Below are 14,269 nucleotides of genomic sequence, written 5' to 3' on the forward strand. Positions count from 1 at the left end.
CATGACCTAATTACCTACCAATGGTTCCATCTTCAAATATTGTCTCACTGAGGATTAGGGTTTCAATATATGAATTTTGGGGAGACATAAACATTTAGTCCATAGCAGATGTAAACAACTTGAAGGGAAAACTGTTTTTTATTCAGTTATGTTGTTCTAGTTCTCAGCAGACTATCTTGTATGCAGTAGGCTTTAATAAATATTTGAGTGAATGAACAATGAGCTAATTAACTCTTTATGGGTCCTTGGACAAAGAGGTTAGTCTATTGGTAACTTAAGCCCTCTATTTTAAAAAATACTACCTTAAAATTGTAATGATCGCAGTGGGAAAATATTATTTAAATTATGTTCTGCAAAGCATTTTATTTAGAGATAAAAACCTTCTAAGGAAACAAATTTTAAAATAGTCTTACAATTGTTTGTAATTATATTCATGCTTCTAAATTATACTACTATGTCTATCATCCTAAATCTTTGTAAATTATTATTTGATAAAATAGAGTACTCTTTCCTTATATCTTTTTAAAAATATAAACTTGAATATTTCTTGTTGGAAAGATTACTTTTAATTGTATTTTTCTTTGCAATGACATTTAGTATCCTTGTCTACTCATAATTTATAATTGAGTAGTTTAAGGTTATCTAAATCAATATACTTTGCATAAAAATTATAAATCAGGATCAGTAAACAGTGAAATATCGAGTTGTACATTATATTTATAGATAATAAAGGGAAATTGACTCATTTATGTACATACAGTTTGCAAAGCATCTGCCACAATGTTGCACAAGATGTACTTCTGAATAGATACTAGGTTTTCTAGTTTGGCTGAATTCTCTTGTTGAAAGTTTCATGGGATGCAAACAGATGTCTAATTTGCTAATCTATTACGAAGAAAAGAATACTAAGATTATGAAGTGATAAATTTGACTCTATTGTTTTATCCATGGAGAATATATAATTATAGGATTTTTCAAAGGGTATAAAAGTTAGAATGAGAATGATAAACAAAATACTAAAACATAAAATCCATGACATTTAATTTTTATTAATGTCTAATTGAACCACTGGAATATTGTCTTAATCAGTTTGAGTTGCTGAAACAAATTACCATAGACTAGATAATTTATAAATAAAAACATCAGGTTTTGAAACACTAAAAGTAAATAAGAAAAAATAAAACAATAATATACTATTTTGTTATACACTTTTAAAATAAATTCTTAATCAAGGCAAAAAACATTATAAAAATGGCAAGTGTCTTAAATTCTAAAATTATTGGTCCTTTTACTTTTAATATATTTTTGTCTTTTTGTTTACTGTGGTTTCTGTGTTTTTCTTTGCTAGCATAGTAGTTTACATCTCTAGAAGTTTGATGTCACTATATTTATGTATCTTTCATGTCTCTAATTAACATGCTCAGTTCTCTTTTAACTTCTTGAACAGATGGAATGCAGTTAGTTAAAACTGTTTTTATTGTCCTTGTCTACTAATTATAAAATCTGTATAATTTCTAGGTCAATTCCAGCTGATAGACTTATTTTTTATTCTATTCATTATGGGTGAAATTTACTTGTTTCTTTACATGCTTGCTAATTTTTTATTGGATGCCATGCACTGTCGATTTTACATTATTGGTGCAAGATATTTTTGTATTTATAAAATTATTGTTCAGTTTTATTCTGGGACACTGTTTAATTGATTTTACTTGATCATTTTGAGTATCGATCATAAGCTGTGTTAGATAGAACTAGACAGAGCTGCACTTACTCTGGGGTGGAGTTTCCCCAATGTTGAGGCAAAACCCTACTGAGGCTTCAGTTCTGGCTGGTGTGACCATTGTGAACTCGGGCTTTTCCCCCCCCATTAATCTTTTTGGATGCTTCTTTCCTTGGTCCTGGTAGATTCCTCATACGTATGCACCAGCCAATACTCAGCTGAAGACATGAAGGGGATGCTCCTCAGATCTTGGGACTCTCTTTTTACAGTTGTCATCAGTCTTTCTCTTTCTGAACTCTAGCTGCCTTGGTTTCCCTGAACTCCCACTGTCTTTTTTTTTTTTTTTCTAATTTATTTTTTCAGTTACAGCTGATATCCAGTGTTAATTTATATTAATTTCAGGTGTACAACATAGTTGTTAGACAATTATATAATTTATAGTAATCCCAATATTTCAAGTACCCCCCTGGCACTATACATAGTTATCACAATATTATTGACTATAGTCCCTATGCTGTGGTTTATATCCCCAGAACTATTTTGTAATTACCAATCACTACTTCTCAATCGCTTCACCTTTATCACCCAATCCCCCAAGTCCTCCTCCCCAACCCTGGCTAATGTCAGTTTGTTCTCTTTATCTCTGAGTCTGTTTCTGTTTGTTTGTTCATTTATTGTTCTTTTGATTCAATATTAAGTGAAATGATATGGTATTTGTCTTTCTCTGATTGTCTAATTTTACTGAGCATAATACCCTCTAGGTCCATCTGTGTTGTCTCAAATGGTGAGATATTGTCCATTTTTGTGGCTGCGTAATATTCCACTGTATAGATATACCACAGGTACTTTTTTATCTACCTGTCTATTAATGAGACTTGGGCTGCTTCCATATGTTGGCTATTGTAAATAAGGCAGCAATGAACATGAAGTGCATACATTTTTTTGAATTAGTGTTTTGGATTTCTTCAGATAAATACCCAGAAGTGGAATCGCTGGGTCAAAAGCAAGTTACATTTTCAATTTTTTGAGGAACCTCCATACTGTTTCCATAGTGGTTGCACCAACCTGCATTCCCACCAAGAGTACATGAGGATTCCCCTTTCACCACACCCTTGCCAGCACTTGTTGCTTATTGATTTATTGATGATAGCCTTTCTGACAGGTGTGAGGTGATTGCTCATTGTGTTTTAATTTGCATCTCTCTGATGATTAGTGACATTGAACATTTTTTCATATGTTACCATCTATATGTCCTTTTTGGAGAAGTATCTATTCAGGTCCTCTGCCCATTTTTTTATATGGAATGTTTGTTTTTTGGTGTTGAGCTCTATGAGTTTTTATAAATTTTGAATATTAACCCCTTTTCAGATGTGTTGTTGGTGAATATCTTCTTCCATTCAGTAGGTTATTAGAAATAAAAAATACAATAATTGAAAGGAAGAATATACTAGAAGGAATGAACAGCAGATTATACATGGCAGAAGATCAAATAAATGATTTGGAAGACAAGGTAGCAAAAAACACCTAATCGGAGTAGCAAAAAAAAAAGAAGAATTTGAAAAAATGAGGATAGTTTAAGGGACCTCTGGTATAATATCAAGCATAACAACATTTGCATTATAAAGGTACCAGTAGGAGAAGAGAAAGAGCAAGGGATTGAGAATCTACTTGAAGAAATAATGACTGAAAGCTTTTCTAACCTGGTGAAGGAAAAAGACACACAGGTCCAGGAAGCACAGAGAATACGGTCCCACTGTCATTTTATCAGCCATAGGTTCTCCCTCCCTGAATAATGGTTTGTAAAACGCACTAGGCACTAAGCTTAGACAATTGTAGGATTCACCTTGTTTTATGTCTCTTAAAAATAACTTTTGCCCTGGCAAGTTTGGCTTGGCGGTTAGAGCGTTGGCCCATGGACCAGAAAATCCCAGGTTTGGTTCCTGCTAAGGGCACATACCTCAGTTGCAATTTGGCCCTGGCCCCCATTGGGGTCATGTGGGTGGCAGCCATTCGATATGTCTCTCTCACATAGATGTTTCTCTCTCTCTTTCTCCCTTCCTCTCTCTCTCTCTCTCTCTCTCTCTCCCCCCCCCGCATCTCTCCCTTCCACTCTATCTGAAGATAAATGCAAAAAATGCCCTCCAATGAGGATTAAAAAATAATAATAATAAAAATACCTTTTTTTCTTTGTCTGATGCTCAGTATCTTTAGAGTTGTCATTTTATATATTTTTTGCATTTAAAATCTTTTTCAGAAAAAAAGATGAATCCATCCCCTGTTGCTCCATCTTTCCTGGAAGAGAAAATGGTTTCTTGATACTAATGAAAATACTAGAATCATATAATTTTAGGATAAACATCTTAAAGAGGCCAAATAATAAAAAGAGCTCAAAATTTGAAGGGAGAAGATATGGAATTTGAGGATCTGTGTCTTGTTGTTCCTGAAATCTTTAATAAATATGCTCATGGGACAATGATAGCATAGAAAAGAGATACTTCATTAAACCTAGTTAGAAACTTACTTTTGAAAGTGCCTTATATGAAACATAAATCTGTTTATGCTATTTCTCTGTTTAATGACTGCTCATTATAAAGGAATGTAGACATGAGAAGGTGGAGAAAGGTTGAAGGTCTTTAATTTGTAATGTAAGACTGAGAATAGGCTGTGTGAACATGTGGTAGTAGTTGTGGGCAAGGCTTGGAAGAGGATGACAAGAAATGAGGAGGAAATATGTGTGAGGGATGCATCCTAAGACTTGTCTGCAAACCCCAATCACAAACAGAGTTGACTTTGAACGACACGAGTGTTAGAGGTGCCCAAAATTTGTCTATAACTTTTGACTCTGCAGTTGTTATTTCACATCGATCGTTTCAACAAACCACAGGGAAAATCCAAGATTCAGAAATTGCAGATGGAAATGTGAAAATACTGTTTTCTACTTGTGGTAGGTTGAATCTGCAGATGCGAAACCATGGATAGAAAGGGCTGACTGTTTTTGACGCCAGAAAAAAATATCTGCATATAAGTGGACCCAAGCAGTTGAAACCCATGTTGTTCAAGGGTCAACTGTATTTCCAAAGTAAGTTATCAGAAAAATTTACTTCAAACAAAATAGCTGCGATTCAGACTCAGCATTCAGAAAATCTGCAACAGATTCAAAGAAATTTAATTTGTACTTTATAACATTTACAAATTGGTGTCAAAATAACTCTCCAGTAGCCCTGGGTGAGACGGATAAATCCATAATTGTCACCATTACATTACTCATTTAACAGAGATAGTATGGTCAAGCTGAAGTTTCCTAAGGGTTAGTAGGTTAGCTTTTGTACAGTGTTTCCTTGATCACATTGAATTGCTACCAAGCACTTGACATTCTTGATTACGGGGTTACTTCTAAATGTAAAAAAGTTTAGCCAACAGATTATTAATGATTATAGATCATTTGCTTATTGCAGAACATTGCACCAGGTACTGTGGGGCATTACAAAGAAAGAGAAATCATGTTGTTGTTGTTTTTTAACATTTCTAGAGGCATGACATTCATTTGACAATATAAGGCAGCAAAGAGAATTCTCATAAATAACATAAACGGAACTATTTTACCTGGTTCTATCATAATAAGAAATACATTTTTCCTTCTCACAAAAGAAATATAGTATTTTGATCCTAAATACAGTTTCGATCCTAAACATAATAGAGACTAAAAAAACCTGCTTTAGAGATCTTTGGATAGTGAATTTTGAGCTCCATAGAACGTCAAGCTATAAATGAACATACTTTAACTTTAAGCTTGTAGGCAGTATTTAGCTCAAAGGCCAATTTTTTCCACTCTGTGCTTAACCTTTCCAGGGAAAAAAAAATTTTGTTTATAATATATTTTTTAACACAGATTAATGTAAACATAAATGACTTTTATCATGCTTTGGATAATTAATATGAAAACATATTGGGGACTAAACTTAAAGCAATTTCAGATATTATGGTTAAATATTTTCCTGCATGGTAGCAAATAATTATTGTGCTTATTAAAGAAAAATATACAAATCTGATGTGGCAAAACATGCTCAGAATGTGCATTGTAAATAATGTGATGACCGTAGGATCTCATTGTCTAAAAGAAAATGTACTTTTTCAAGAGTGATTTTAGGCAAAGGGGACTCTCCCAACATTCACGGGTAATTGCAAGTAATGAACATCAGCATACCTTTTCAAGTAATGGACATCAGCATACCTTTTTTTATATTGAAATGTGTTAGTAGGTGCCAATGATGGTTTCTTAGAGGTGTGGAAACACCTCAGATTTTACTCTAATCACTTGATTCTTCATATAATAATCATGATGTTGATGCCTCTGGGATGTTGAAATACGTGGATTGATTTGGTCACTTATGAGGGTTGGTGCTCTGAGCCTAAAATGCATTCAGAACATAAAATATATAAAGCCCAGGTCAGTGAATGTAAAAAACAGTAAATACAAAACTGAGCTTTGTTTTAACATGGAAACTTCCCATGTTGCAGCAAGCAAGTATTATTCTTTAAAATGGAGCAATGCCAACTGACGTATTTTTGGAATCCTTTTGGGCAATATTCTTGTGTTTTTTACCATTTGTTCAACTCCCTGCTCTTGTGGTTTACATTTCAACAGGCAGCTGTTAGGTTCTTGGTAATGAATTCATTTGGATGCATACTCTTTCGTTAGTTAACACACTCCACGCTTTCTCTTCATGAAGTAAATCTCATCATTCTGCTTGCCTATATTGGTTGTTGGTGGTTGGTGATGCAGCTTCTTGAAATATGCTACCTGACGATTTTGGATTAATAAAGATTGAATTGCATGTGGTGACATTTTTAGTAATAAGGCAGCTCATTTTTATGCTTTTAAGGTGACAAGGCTGTCAGGCTCCAAAGAAATTGTGCTTCATTTTAAAGCTTCCTTACTAATATTAAGGGCACAGATTTCAAATAGTTCATTAGCATCCTGAAACCAGCTCTTTATTTAGACGGGGCTCTAGGGGTGTTTGCCTGTATGGCTCCTTCATTGCATCGGGGATTTGCTAACTTCTACTCATTCTTTTGGATGCAGCTCAGGTGCTGTCTTGTCCTTAAATACTTCCTCACACTTGAGCTCAGGGCCAGGTGCCACTCTTACAATACTACTCTCTAGACCTGCCTTATCACAGCGTATGCTACCTGTTTACATGTCTGACAGCATCAGCCACTAGACAATGGATTCTTTGGGAGAAAATAGTACATCTTTTAATCTAGGGTCTCCAAAGCTTGGTACTTGATAAGCACTTAAGGAAAGTTTGTTGAATAAAAAAAGATATGATTATAATTGTTCATTTGGTTGATTGAACCATTAACAGAAAGGGAAGTTTCAATTTTTTCCTTTTTAAAAATTTTGGCTGAGTTGGATCTGCTACTTCATAACTCTAAGGATAAGGAGAGAACATTTATTGAATTCCATCCATATGCCAAGCATTTACATATGGCATCTGATTTAAACCTTGCAACAATTCTATGATGCATGAACTACTGTTCCCATTTTACAGATGAGAATATTAAGTATTATAGATGTCATGTTTCTAGTTCAAATTGTGTTAGTGATGAAGTCTGATTTTGAAACCAGATATTTCACAATAATTGGTAATAGATTTGGTACAAAAATTGCTCTTGGAACTATAACCATTGACCAATTTAATGTTTACTGAGGTTATTTTTGATAATCTTGTCAAGAAAAGTAATATATTATTATTAAAAATACTTTATTGTTAAAGACTACACAGGTACTATAAAGGAGATTATCCATTATTATGTATAACTGGGTTTATGCAGATTTCTAAAGAATAATTAACATTTATTTTATGTTCTTTTCATTTATTTCTTCTTTCAAAGAAAATAACTAACTTAAGCACAGATGTTGCTTTTCCTGTGGGTGCTTCACAAGGATAAACTAAAGTCTCTAATTAGATTTTCTTGAACATAAGCATTTGTTTTCCTCCAGTAGAATTTATCAGGAGACAATATACAAAGAACATTTATACCATTCTTCAGCTGATACATTGAAATATTGAAAGTAAAAGGCATTTAATCTGATAATGGATGCCTGTTAACATTTTGGAAGCTTTTGGAACAGAATGCAAAGTTACTAAATGACAGAGAAAAATATCTTTCAGTGACATGGCTGAGGATGGATAACTGCACATTTTGTTTCTCTATGGAAACAGTTAAATTAATGCTATATATGATGAATATTTTCAAAAGATGCCAAGTGAATGTAAATTAGCTATGACTTCAAAAAGCGATAAAGATGTCCCTCAAGTTGTAGATGAAAAAACAATCTATTGGATTGACCCACATTTCCATGGCTATTACAGCTGGGGTCTTAGGTCACACTAGGCACTGATCATTTATATTCTCACCTCCATTTGTAATTACAAGGTTACCAGCCACCCAATTATCTCTGCAGGTGGCATACCAATTAATATGTCAAATAAAGTTCATAAAAAATAGTATTAAATTAAAAAACAAACAGTAAAAATGAAAATGACAAAAAGAGTGCTATTTGGATCTGAAGAAGGGAGCCCTAGTACCTGACCCATTTCTTAGGATAGACCTAGGGACAGGCAAAGCCCATGGCAGAGCAGCGCTTTATACAGAAATTATTCTTTATTTTCCTCTCGGAATTGTAACTTGTGCTCATGACAACGTCCAAGCATATAAAAAGCCATGCCAAAGAATAAACCTTTTTTCTGTTGTCTAGTTTTTAATTCCCCAGAGGTAACTTCATTATAGTTTTTAAGTCGTTTTCCTGAATATATATTTTTTTTTTTTTTTTTTTTTTTTCATGGTCTCAAATATTTTATTGTTTACACACTCACTAAAAGCACACGAAAATAGTAATTAACCCAACAATATTATAGACAAAAATAGAGACAGTGAGTTGCAAAAGTGAGAAAAGTAACGGCAAAACAAATAAGCTTAGGAAAAGTATATTTGTGCATATATTCACATATACATTTAAATTCAAGGAAGGTTAGAAAATATTTGGTGCGAGTGTATGTATGTGTGAGTCCCATAAACACAGAGATTTTCAAATTAGGCCCAAGGAGTTCAGCTAATGTGTAATGACCTTTTCTTACCTAAAAAAGATAATATAAAATGGTTCAGAATTTTAAATATAAATACCAATACTAACAATGTTGTTACTGTACTACGCAAATTTGAAATGAATATATAACCTCCAAATTGTTTGATGAAATTATATTAAACAAATAAATCTCAATCAGTTCGAAGCAGGCTGGAAAATTTAAAAGAAACTATTTGTTTTTATTTTTTATTAATTTATGTTTGTTTCGAATGTTTCTCCCTTTTTTCCCCATTGACTATATATTTATTTTAAGCAAGGGAATTCCTGGAATGCTCCGTAGTGTATATTTTCCCATGAAACACACAAAATACACTCCCCTTTTCTATCTTGCACCTTTGGAGTACATGTGGAATAAAAAATTAAAGTCGCCCAGCCATTCTGTCATCACATGCTTAATATGATATGTAAATTGTCGGCATCTTTGCCCTCGGTGGCCTCAGCTACCTGAACTCCCATAATAGCAGCAGAATGAGTGACAGGCCAGCTCCAGTGGCATGTGTTCAATTTCCAGGGAGTTAACAGGAGAAAAAAGAATAAATCTTTGTACTTAATGAAGGCTCACTATACGTATCCCAGTGTTATATTACCTTTCTGGCAGCTAGGTGGTCCACAAAGAAAAATTTGTGTTTTTGTGTATCTTCTTGCATACTTGTCATGTATGTAGAATGACTGAGAGCTGCTATCTCAAGGAGAAAATATTCTTATATTTAGGTTCTCTGGGTGGCAAAAGTCTGTCTCTACTGTGCCCTTCTTTGTAAGTTGTTTTAGGGGTGCTATAAATTCTTATTTTCTTAAACAGTTTCATTGAGGAGTAACTGGCACACAATAAGCTCCACATATTTAAAGTGCATAATTTGATTACGTTTCTACATAAGTATTAAAGTAAACCCATTACCACAATAAATACAGTGATCGCATTTGTTACCACCGAAAGTTTTCTAATGCCCCTTGGTAATCCCGCTCGCCTGCCTTCCCCAGCCTATACCCACTCACTAATCTGTTTCTCTGGCACTGTAAATTAGCTGCCATTTTCAAGATCGATTCATAAATGGAATCATACAGTATGTATTCTTTTCATCTGGCTTCTTTCACTCAGCATGATTATTGTGAGACTCATCTATGTTGGTCCATGTATCAGCAGTTAGTATCCTTTCTTGCTCTGTAGTCATCCGTTGCATAGATGCGCCACCATTTATCCACTCAGATGTTTAAGGTACATTTGGGTTGGTTCTAGTTTTTCGCTCCTACAAATGAAACTTCTATGAACAGTCAAGTATTTGTATGAATGTCTTCTTTCATTTTTCTTGGGCAAATGCCAAGGAATAGGATGGGTGAGTCATGTGATATATGTATATTTAATTTTTTAAGAGACTGCAAACTGTTTTTCAATGTGTTTGTCCCACTTTGCATTCCCACCAACAGTGTAGGACAGTTCTAGTAGCACCACAGCTTCCGAGCCTTCAGTCTGCTCAGGGTTATAGGTCTGTAGAGTCTCACTGTGTTTTAATTTGCATTTATCTAATGACATATGATGTTGAAAATCCTTTCATGTATTAATTTGCCATTTGTATCTCTTTCTTCATTAAATGTCTGTTAAAATCCTTGCTTGAATTAATTAAGATAGTTTTCTTATTAGTATTAGGTTTTGGGAGGTCTTTCTATATTCTAGAAATAAGTCTTTAATCAGATATATAATTAATAGATGTTTTCTCTATGCAAATACTTTCTCAGTCAGTGGTTGTGTTTTCATTCTCTTTATAGTGTCTTTTGAACAATTGACAGTCTTAATTTTGATAAAGTCTAATTTATAAATTTTAAAAAAATTGTTGTGGATTGTGCTGCTGGTGTCATATCTTAGAACTAGACCTCGTTTAAGGTCACAAGCTGATTGTTTTCCCCCTAATATACTGAAGATTTGTAATAACTACTGAAAGTCCCAGATCTAAGTCCTTCAACTTTGTTTTTTGTTTTTTTTTAAGTTGTTTCAGCTATTTTAGATACTTGTCATTTGCACATGAACTTTAGAATCAGTTTATTAATCTATATAAAGCATAATATGATTTTGATTGGGAGTACATTGCAACTATGGATCAATTTGAAGAGAACTGACATCTTATCAATATTGAATTTGTCATTCCATGAACATGGTGAATTCCCCCATTGTTTAGGTCTTTAATTTCTTCAACAATGTCTTCTAGTTTTCAGTCTACAGGACTTGCATATCTTTTGACAATTTTTGCCTAAGCATGTTTTATTTTTAAATGTTATTATAAATGACATTAAAATTCAATATGATTGTTCTTTGCTAATATATAGAAATATAATTGGTATTTATATATTTTATTTGTATTCTTAACCTTACTAAACTCACTATTTAGCTCTAGTAGCTTTCTGTAGATTCCATAGGATTCTCTATGTAGTCATATCATCTGAAAATAAGGATAGTTTACTTCTTCCTTTTTAATCTGTATGCCTTTTGTTTGTTTGTTTGTTTATTCATTTATTTTTGCCTTACCAGACCACCCAGAACCTCTAATACAAATGTCAAAAAAAATGGTGAGGGTGGTCATGCTTGCTCATTCCTGATCTGAATATCTCATTATATTTCACCCTCAGTTTTAAAGATACTTTCATTCTAGTTCAACAGTACTTTAAAAATATCATTCCACTGTCTTCTAACTTGCCTTGTTTCTATAGTCATTCTTATCTTTGTTTCTCTATACATATTGTATCATTTTTCTTTGACTGCTGTTAAGATTTTGTCTTTGTCACTATTTTAAGCAATTTGATTTCACGGTGGCTCCATAGTAGTTTTTTTGTTTCTTGTGTTTGGGGTTAAATAAAGCTTTTTGGATCAATGGGTTTATAGTTTTCATCAAATTTGGATGTTTTTCTGTCATTAGTTCTTCAAATAGTTTTCTGTCCTTACCCTTCTTCTTAAGGGACTCTAATTATAATTACATACATATACTGCATAAATTGTCTCATAACTGATGCTGTTTATTTGTTTTTAGTCTTTTTTCCCTCTGATTCATTTTTGATGGTTTCTATTTTATCTTCAAGTTCACTAATCTTTTCTTCTGTAGTGTCTAACTCATTGTTTATCCCATCCCAGTGTTTTTTTTAAACCTCAGACATAGTACTTTTTATCACTAGAGGTATGATTTATTTCTTCATTATATCACTCATGCCACTACATTTTACAGATAAGAAAACTGCAGCACACAAAAGAAAAGAAATTTTTCCAAGATTTTTTTTCTATCCTCATCCAAGGACATTTTTCCATTTTTTGTTCAGATAGAGTGGGAGGGAGAGAGAGGAAGAGACAGAGAGAGAGAAACATCGACGTGAAAGGGACACATCGAGTGGCTGACTTCTGCACGCAAGACCCAACTAGGGCTGGGGACAAACTGCAACCGAGGTACGTGCCCTTAGCAGGAACTGAACCTGGGTCTCTCTGGACCACAGGCCGACGCTCTAACCGCTGAGCCAAACTGGCCAGGGCTGTCCAAGATTTTAGAGCTATTAAGGGGATAGTAGAATACAAATCCAGGCAGCCAAATCCCAGAGACTTTACTTTTAATCACTAATTGTATTGTTATTTTAAATGTTGTATCATTATCCCATACTACTTTTTTCCAAAAGGGCATAAAATTTGTTAATGGTTGTTACTGTTGTAGTAAAATGTGGGCAAGCTGCCAACTTTCCTCAAGATTGAAAACTCAATTCAAATAGCCATTCTTAAAAATTTCCCTGATCTTTTATCACCAAATATAGGATCAAGATTCCTTTTACACATTTCCATATATTTTGTTCTTCCTTCTCTAACAATATCACAGAATTTTGTAACTCTATGTGTCCTTGACGACTGAATAGAGGGTAGGTGGATAGTGGGCCAGGTGAAGTTTTAGGGCACAGATAGCCTGTTGGATGGTCAGTGGGTAAGGTGCTGCTGATGACTGTCAAAGAAGAAGCTCACTAGATACCAGCATGAAGGATAGGTACACATGACCTCTTGGTACAGGCAATGTACCATGGTTGGAGACTGGGCAGATTTACAGAGCTGCCTTGGCTCCTAAGGCTTTTATAAAGGGTTGTTGCAAATGGTGGTGCAGCCCCAGTGGGTGCCATTTACATCAGTTCCTGTAAGAGTAATAACTCTCCAGAATTGTAGAGTCCACAATCATCACAATGGTATGCAGCTACATTTGGAGGCTACTAGCAGATTACAGACTAAGATGATTTAAATTGGCACTCAGCTGGAAGCCAGGTGGCCTCTGAGTAGTGGGTCTTCTCCTTGCAGCAGAATCTCTGGAGGCCTGGCTGTGCTCTCCTAGGTTCTACCATTGTCTTGTCTTTTATTACCACTCCCTGCCTTCTTGTTTACTGAATTTCTCTACCTTACACCGTGGGGAATTTTTATTCTGTCTTGGATGCAGGACATTTAGGTTTAACCCACTGGGTTTCTCCTTTGTCTTGAGACTCCTCAGAGGCTAGGCTTTTGAAACTTTAAAATATTTATGTATTTTTACAGTCATCAATATTCCTTTAAGCTTGTATGCCACAAAATAAGATTATTGCACAAATGGAAGGGAGAATCAGAAATACTGGAAAAGAGAGACAGTATCAGTTATTATTTTAAGTATAGCTGTCTCCCAACTAGACCATGAACTGCCCCAGGTTTACTCTAAAAGGTAATGAGCATGTTTTTGTAAACAAAGAAAATGGATTGAGTGCCATACAGGTTTTTCCTCAACTTAAATTCAGTTTTTGTTTTTTTTTTCATTTGTCATTAGTTGCTACTACTTCAGAAGAAATTCTTTTCTAGTATTGCATTCTACAAAATTTTATCCCCAAAACTGTTTTGTGTACTCGACTGATAATTAACTTCTGTGCTATAGAAGTGGTTTATTTTATAACACTAATATTAGTTTTCCTAATTTTAGGAACTGTTATATGGATTTTTCCTCTTTATGTCTAATGATAGCTTATAACTATTTATATTGAGTCTTGCCATGCAAACTTCTTAGAATCATATCTCTGAATTCTGACAAGAAGATAAGCTATTCTGTTCTTTACTATTAAATACCAGGATCATCCCACTTTTCTTGTATTAAAATTATTTATTCTATATTTTCAGACATGTCTAGGTAATTATATTTAAAATGCTAGTAGAGAAGATTTAGAGTTGGTATTCATTTTGTTTTGTATGCTTGGGTTTACAGTTCATATCTAAAATGCAATTTAATATAATAATATACAAATTAGAATATGTAGCAATTATAACTAGCAGCCATCACCTGCTGAGTACAGGCACAAAACAACACTAAAAATAATATCATTGAGCTTATTATTTTCAGTAGTGAAAACTATGAATTCACATTTAGGAGACTTACTTT

This window comes from Molossus molossus, unplaced genomic scaffold, assembly GCF_014108415.1.
Source record: "Molossus molossus isolate mMolMol1 unplaced genomic scaffold, mMolMol1.p scaffold_m16_p_1, whole genome shotgun sequence".
NCBI lineage: Eukaryota > Metazoa > Chordata > Mammalia > Chiroptera > Molossidae > Molossus > Molossus molossus.